Source organism: Marmota marmota, unplaced genomic scaffold (assembly GCF_001458135.2).
Source record: "Marmota marmota marmota unplaced genomic scaffold, marMar, whole genome shotgun sequence".
Lineage (NCBI taxonomy): Eukaryota > Metazoa > Chordata > Mammalia > Rodentia > Sciuridae > Marmota > Marmota marmota.
In genome coordinates, this window is record NW_026000221.1 from 27187862 (window position 1) to 27195764 (window position 7903).

General features: G+C 52.0%; 1 protein-coding gene across 1 annotated transcript in view; it reads right to left on the reverse strand.

The window, feature by feature from the left end:
* Adcy7 (adenylate cyclase 7) overlaps positions 1 to 5609 on the reverse strand; it is a 51861-nt gene extending 46252 nt beyond the window's left edge. The window contains exon 1 of the mRNA XM_048792221.1: positions 5383 to 5609. The gene's annotated coding sequence lies outside the window, so the exon portion shown is untranslated. The remainder of the gene's footprint in view (positions 1 to 5382) is intronic.
* Positions 5610 to 7903: the final 2294 nt, after the last annotated feature.

Consider the following 7903-nt stretch of genomic DNA (forward strand, 5'->3'; position numbering starts at 1 on the left):
AGGATTGGTACCAAGGATTGAACTCAGAAGCCCTTGACCACTGAGTCACATCCCTGGCTCTATTTTGTATTTTATTTAGAGATTAGAGATGGGGTCTCACTGAGTTCCCTAGAGCCTCCTTGCTGAGGCTGGCTCTGAACTCTCCATCCTCCTGCCTCAGCCTCCTGAGTCACTGGGATTACAGGTGTGCGCCACCGCGCCCGGCTCACCTCACTCTTTGCTTGTCTGTTTTTAAATTTTCTCTAATAAAACTACACCAACCAGTTAAAAGATAACAGGAGGAAAAGCAACTACAAGGAAGAAAGAGCAGGAATAAGGGGAAAGAATGCACCGAGATCAGGAGTCCCCCAGCCAACACCAAACTCGGCATCCCTCCAAGGCCAGGCAAAACCTGGAGTTCCCCCCCCAAAAAAAATTATGTTAAAGCCATCAAATATCAGTGGCGGACTACACAAGGGGCTTCCACAAGACAAGCCCATCTTCCAGAAGTGTGTGATGCCATCTCCAAGTTAGACGGAGCCTATGGCTACAACCCAGTTACAGGATGCAGGAGGCAGGACCATGCAGACAGGAAGCTGCTGCAGTAACCTCCACGGACGACAGAATGGAGAACCACCTCATTAGGTGCATTAGGATTTGGATCCTGATTTTATTAAAAAAAAAAAAAAAAACTAAAAAGGTACATTTTTTGAGATTTATGAAACAATTGGAACCCTGACTCATTATGATCTTATAAACTATTGCTAATTTTTGGACACAATGTTACATTTTTATTGCAAATTGACTGTGTTTATGGAATACAAAGTTCTCTCTATACAATGTGGAATGATTAAGTCAAGCTAATTAACATATCCCTCACTTCAGATGTTTACCATATTTTTGTGGTGAGAACATTTAAAATTTGGAAATATACACTGTGGGCTGTGCTGTGATGCTTTTTATTTTTTTTTTTAATGGTACCAGGAATTGAACCCAGGGATGCTCAACCACTGAGCCCCGTCCCCAGCCTTATTTTGTATTTTATTTAGAGACAGGGTCTCACCGAGTTGCCTAGGGCCTCGCCATTGCTGAGGCTGGCTTTGAACTCATGATCCTCCTGCCTCAGCCTCTGGAGCTGCTGGGATTACTGGCGTGAGTCCCTGCACCCAGCTGCCATGGTACTCTTGAACCTAATTCCTCCTTGTCTAACTGAAACTGCATCTTGTCACAAACACCTTTCTGGCTTCTGCCTGCCTCTGGTCACTACATCATACCTCTGCTTCTGGGCTTGATCGTTTCAGAGGACATGTATGGGAGATCATGCTGCATTTTTCCTTCTGAGCTCACCTCATGTCACTTAGCAAAATGCCCTTCAGGTTCATCTATGTTGGTGTGAATCACAGAATCTCCCTCTTTTTAAAGGCTAAATAGTATTCCACCATGAATCCACATCACCTTTTATTAGATGGACACTGGGTTGATTCTACGGCTTGGCTAGTGAGTGCGGAAGCGCCCACGTCTCAACATACTGATTTCAAATCATTTGGGGAGGTCTCCAGAGGGGATACAGCTGGATCACATAGTCGCTCTATGCCCCTCCGTGCTGTTTGGCAATGGCCAGGCCGAATCATATTCCCACCGGCACCTTGCAGCAGCCCATGAGGGTCTCCTTCTCTCCACATCCTCGCCGGCACGTGTCTTTCATTTTTTGTTAACAGCATCCTGACAGTTGTGATGTGACATTCCGTGGTGCTTTTAATGTGCATTTCCCTGATGAATAGCGACACTCAGCGTTTGTCATGAATCTGTTGGCTTCCTCCCCACCTGCTTCCCCATGCTGGGGAGTGAACCCCAGGGCTCCACCACTGAGTTACATCTCCAGCCCTTTTTATTTTGAAACAGGGTCTTGATAAATTGTCCGCGTTGATCTTGAACTTGTAATCCGCCTTCCTCGGGTTCCTGAGTCTTTGGGATTACATCCCCAGCCTTTTTTTTTTTTTTTTTAAATATTTTTTTAGTTGTCAATGGACCTTTTTTATTTATTTATATGTGGTGCTGAGAATCGAACCCAGTGCCACACACATGCTGGGCAAGTGCTCTGCCACTGAGCCACAACCCCAGCACCCCCACCCCGCCTTTTTTAAAAAATATATTTTATTTAGAGACAGGGTCTCACTGAGTTGCTTGGGGACTTGCTAAATTGCTGAGGCCGGCTTTGAACTCGTGATCCTCCTGCCTCAGCCTCCGTCCCCCTGACTTTTATTGGTTTTGACGCTACTATAAATAGGGTCTTTACATTTTTCTCTTTGGGATATTTTATTTTTAGTGTATTGTAACTCTATTGAATTTTGTGTGCTGATTGTGTATCATGCAACTTTACTGTATTCGTTTATCAGTTCTAACAGTTTTTTGATGGTCACAAGTTTTGTGTTTTTTTTAAGCGTCCTTATCTTTTCATAACGTAGGGCCAATTTTCACAGATGCAGTGATACGCTATCTGGAGGGGGACACAGAGATGCCTCTTGGCTGGCCAGAGTCAGGAGTTGGAGACCCTGAGGCCGGGGGAGTCTGTGGGGTCAGCATACTCTCCCCCTCCCTCTCTGTAGGTCTAATTTTTCCATCAGGAAATGTGGAAACCCTGCCAGCACAAGAGCTCTCCCATCTGTTGTCTCATCCGAGTGGCATACAGGGAAGAGGTCATTTTTGGCCCCTTTCTACAGATGAGGAATGTGTGGTCCTGAGAGGGAAGTGACTCACCGGGGGACTCCAAGCCAGCAGCACAGAACCCAGTCAGCCCTGCCCCCGGCTGGAGGGAGGAAGACAGTCAGGGAGAGACAGAGTAGAGTCAGAGACAGACACACAGACACAGGCCCTCCCCACTGCCTCCTAGAAGCCTCCGGGTCACCTGCCAGCCACCTTCCTCTCCCCAGGGCCTCCCACCTCACCCACAGGGGCTTAGAGGCGGCGAGCAGCTGCCTGGGTGGCATCTTAACACCTCTCCTGGTGGCGCTGTCTCCTGGGAGCCCCTCCCCAGCTCACCCTCTGACCACAAAAGAGCTTACCCAGGAGCTGGAAGCTCCCAGCTCAGCGCCTGGGACAGACAGGCCGCCAGACACGGCCTACCGCAAACCTGCATCCAGTCTGCGGGCGCCACAGTTGGGAAACGGACCTGCTTTTATTCACCCTAAGAATCCCCAGTGGATGGAGACCGTAGTAGTTACCGGCTGCCGCATGCATCAGGAATCCTGGAAACAACCTATATGTCCAGCAATAGGGGACAGAGGAAATCATCTGGGGCTCCTCCTGGGTGGAGTGCTGAGCTGACCCTGAAGTCTGTCTTGAGAACCTTGGTTTCTCCAGCCCAACCCCCACAAAGCCTGGGACACACAAAACCCTCCTCAGAGGACAATAAGGTGGGTTGTGAGGCTCAACATTTTTTTTTCTTATCATATGTTTGAGAAAAAAAAAGTCATCTGCAGGGACATATGTCAATATGTAATGGGTTATTTAAACAGCAAAGATTCTAAGGTTTCCCCCCACCTGCTGTACTTTCTGATTTTTCAAGAACCAAATGTGAATTCTTTCTGTAATTCATACTAAAGTCATTTAGAAATAAGAAACGAACCGTTTCTCCTCCTCCCAATAGGGGCGCTCAGAGCCATGGCCAGGGCAGAGCTCAGCTTCCGCCCCAGCACCAGGCTGCCTGACTAGGAGAGCTGTGAGGGTCACGTGGCCTCTGAACCCCAGTGTCCCCTGTCACCAAACTGCACTCCTCCTGCCACCTGCACTGACATGCCTCTGTGAGATGGGGACCGCAGGGCACATCTGCAAGGTCACCCAGACAATGCCACCCAGCCACTGCCCACCCCACACACAGGGGTGCCCACGTCCAGCCTTTGCTCACCCTCACCCAGGCTGGTGGGAGTCGCTGTGTCAGAGCCCAGTACTGAAGAAAGCCACCATCCCAGCCTCACATGCAGAGAGGACCCTGCCACCCTCCGGGGAGGCCCAAGGATGCCCAGTCCTTAGGGAAAGACCCCGGGGCTCAGGGAACCAGAGGCTCACACAGCAGACCATGGCAAAAGCCACCGCGGGACCCCTCTGGGAGCCCCTCCTGTACCCTCCTCACGGGGATCCACCCTGTACCCCTTCTTCAGAGCCAGGCACACAGGGCTGCGGGCAGGATGTGAGGACCAGGAACACAAGGGGACATGGCAGACTGTAGCCTCAAGCTCCCCTGCCCAGCCCCCACAGCACCCCAAGCCCCACGGCACCCCAGCCCTGCACCCATACCCTGCGTGCTCACATGGCCACGGAGCACGGCTGGATGGAGGAGCAGGCGGGGGAGAGAAGAACCTGGGGTCCCTTCCCCACGACGGCAAACCCAGAACCCCTGGACGCCAATAGGGGACACTGACCAGGTCCTGTGTGGGGAGGAGAGGTCGCTGAGCATGAGCCAGCAACTGCCACACAGCCACATGGCTGGAGGTGCTGGCCTTCTGAGTTTGGCAAAGGAAACTAGAAATCTGGGTTTTCTATGCAAAATCTTGTGGTTTTCAAATGTTGGCCATTTATCCAAAATACACTGTACTTCTGCAGCCCTTCTGTTAGTGCCTGAACTTCTATTAGTGCTGTGTGGCCCTGAGCAAGCCACTTAATCTCTCTGGATTTCAGTAGTGTGATCTGTAAGGGGGAAAACCAAAACCTGCCTCTGGTTTATTGTGACAATGAGACAAGTCAAACTGCCAAGGCTAATGGTAACAAAGCAGCAATAACACGTTGACATTCACAGAGGGCTGAGCACCATTCTAAGTGACATGAATTGTTGTTAAGTCCTGTTCTGAGGTTGGAACTTATGATCCTCCTGCCTCAGCCTCTAGAGTTGCTGGGATCACAACTTTGAACTTGAAATATTATACACAATAGTAGGGGGTTTTTTTGTTTGTTTTTTCTTTTTGTGGTGTTGGGAATTGAATCCAGGGAGGCCAGCACTCTACCAACTGAGCTAGATCCCAGCCCCAGTTTAGCTGTTGATGGATCTTTATTCATTTGTTTTTATGCGGTGGTGAGAATTCAACCCAGTGCCTCACATATGCTAGGCCAGCACCCTACCACTGAGCCACTACCCCAGCCCTGAATTTGAAATATTTTAAAAACTTCAGAAAAGTTAAGTACAAAGAACGCTCCTGAATTCTACCCAGATTTGTCTCTTTATGTTATTTTGCCTCATTTTCTTTATTTTATGGCTACTTACGGGCTTCTTTTTAACATTTGAGCATAGATGACTTAGGCTGTGTCCATTTACCCCTAAATATGTTTGCACATATTTCCTAAGAACGTGGATCCACATGAACAGTGATGAGACACCAACGTTAGTACTTTGTGGTCCGTATCCAGGCTTACCAACGTCAGTGTCGACAAGAGCTTTCTAGGGTCTTCTCCAGCTGCAGTTCACATTCTGCATCTCACTGCCATGACTTTTGGCCTCCTTTCATCTGGAACTGATCCTAGGCCTTAAAGATAGACGTCCTCCTCATTCCCATTTTGCAAAGAGGTGGAAGCGCTTGCCCGATGTCACACAGCTAGGAAGTGTGGAGCCTGGAGACTCCCTCCTCATCCCCAGGCCCCGGAGCTGGCAGATAGCAGCCTTTGTGTTCATAACTGAAAACAGGGGCCCCTTCTGCTCACGTGGAAGCCACCTCATGCAACAGGTGGTCACTGCTGAAAGAGGGCCCTCCCGCACATAATGACAGGGCCTCCCGCTGCTGGCTCCCTGCACCTGGCCCTGGCTGGATGCCACGCCTCGACCCCGTGGGCCCCATTTAACCATTTCCAAATAGTGTGCTCAGGTGCGGAGGGAGCCACCTGCCTCTAGCAAACTGGGGGACAGAGAGGGTAGGGCAGAGCCGCCCTGTTTCTCTCTTAAAGTCACAGTCCGGGTCCAAATGTCCAAAAGGCAGAGGTGGTAAACGCCCTGGAGACGGGGCTTGAAGCCCTCAAGCCCTAAGAGTCCCCAGGTCCTGCCCCTCACCACAGACCACCCAGGCTGACAGGGCCCACTGAGGTCCGTCATGGCACTAGAAAGGGTTGCGCTGGAGGGAGGGGCGAGAGGACGGGGGTCACACACAGTCTGCAGCACCTGGGTAGAGGAGAGGGGCCTGCAGGTGGATCCTGCAAACTCAGCCTCCTCAGCAAGATCGGCAGGTCCCTGACCCAAGCCCAGGCCACAGGGAGGTGAAATCATCCAGTCCCCTGGGGACCAGAGCTCCACCCCACAATTCCAGGCTGGGCAACACTGGTTCCCAAATCTGGAGCTGTCAATGACCTCAGTGCCACTGCCCCTGGCCTGGTGCCCCCCAGGAGAGGACCTGCCATCGCTCACTCCCCATCTAGCCAGTCTCCAGGCCGTGTCCATCAAAAGGCTCTCCAGCTACACAGCGGAGGAGAGGAGGCGACCCTGCAATGAGAAGCTCTGCAACTGACCAACGGGGGCTGCTGAGTCCCAGGCCCTTCTGTTAGGTTTCACAGCTAATTTGTAAGGAAACACCTCACAACCTTGGGACTCCACCAGAAGCTCTCGTCAGCCCCCAGACCTCACCTGCAAACCCAAGTCCAAGTAGCCACTACAGCAGTGCTTTTGAGAACTTACTAAAACAAACACAAGAGGAATAATTGCTTTTCTTCCTTATTGTTGATGTGGTGAAAATACAAAAAGCATGAATAAGTAAGAAGATGATCTTTCAACAACCCCCCCAAAGATACCCCTGAACAGACCCCTCCCTGTTCTCCTCTGGGTCACAGTAGACAGATTGGCCTGCAGGCTGCACTCTATCTTCCTCATAGGCCAGTGGCCTTCAGAGGGCAGGCCCCACCTGGCTCAGGCAGCCCACTTAAGACCCCCAGCTACATTCAGCCAGGGCCTGACATAAGCATCAGCAGTTCTGTCTGCTCAGCTGCAGAGGAAGAGGATCCAAGAGGTGGGGATGGGAAGCAAAGGTCCGAACTGCCACCAGGTCATAGGTAGGAACAGGAAGATGGGAGAGGTGGACGGGCAGAAGCAATGCACATCTCCCTTGGTGGGTAACTTAACAGGCCCATCTGGGACTCAGCCTTCAGGTCTGTGAGTTGGGCTCACTTGTGGGTATTCGACTCAAACTGCGGGAAGGACTAACTTGCTATGAGACCGGTTTCCCCCATAAACAGGGCTTCCAGTCCCGACATTTTTTCTCTCTCCAGTACTGGGGACTGAACCCAGGATCTCACCCTGCTGGGCAAGTGCTCTCACCCCCACCCCCTTCCTAACTTATGATCAAAGGATGTGCAAAATTTACAAGCAATAGAGCCTCCATGGGAGGCCCAGCAGGTCCCACCGCTCAGCCCCTCCATGACAGGCCCAGGGGCGCCCACTCTCAAATGTCCAGGCGCATGGATCTACTACTGCCTGAGGGTGGCCGCACACCTTTTAGGGCTAGAGGCTACACATGGGGACCCGATTCAACAAGGTGACGCTGCCCGTGGCTCTTCCCAAGCTCCGCCTGCCACTCCTGCGGGACCTTCTCATAGAACTGGGTCTGACCCCCACCCCCAGCTAAGCCAAGGTCCAAGGTGGACAAGCTCGTCCCCCGTGGGCCACCCGCCCACATCCGACAGCAGCTCTTGCATCCTAGCCCCTGTCTCCAGGCCCCTCGGTGCCGGTGCCATCCTGAGGGAAGGGTCTGAGCGCAGTCCCGGCTGTCCCTCAGGTCTCTGTCTTGTCATCCTAAGGTGGAGCGTCCCCAGTCCCTGCCGCTGGGGATCGTCTGGGAAGCCTCCCGGGCAGTGTCTGAGAGGGAGGGGGTGACAGAGAAGCCCTGACCCACCTGAGGGCTCCAAGCCTCCGTGGCCGGGCATCCCGCTCAGTCCCGCACCCCAAGGCTGGGGAAGG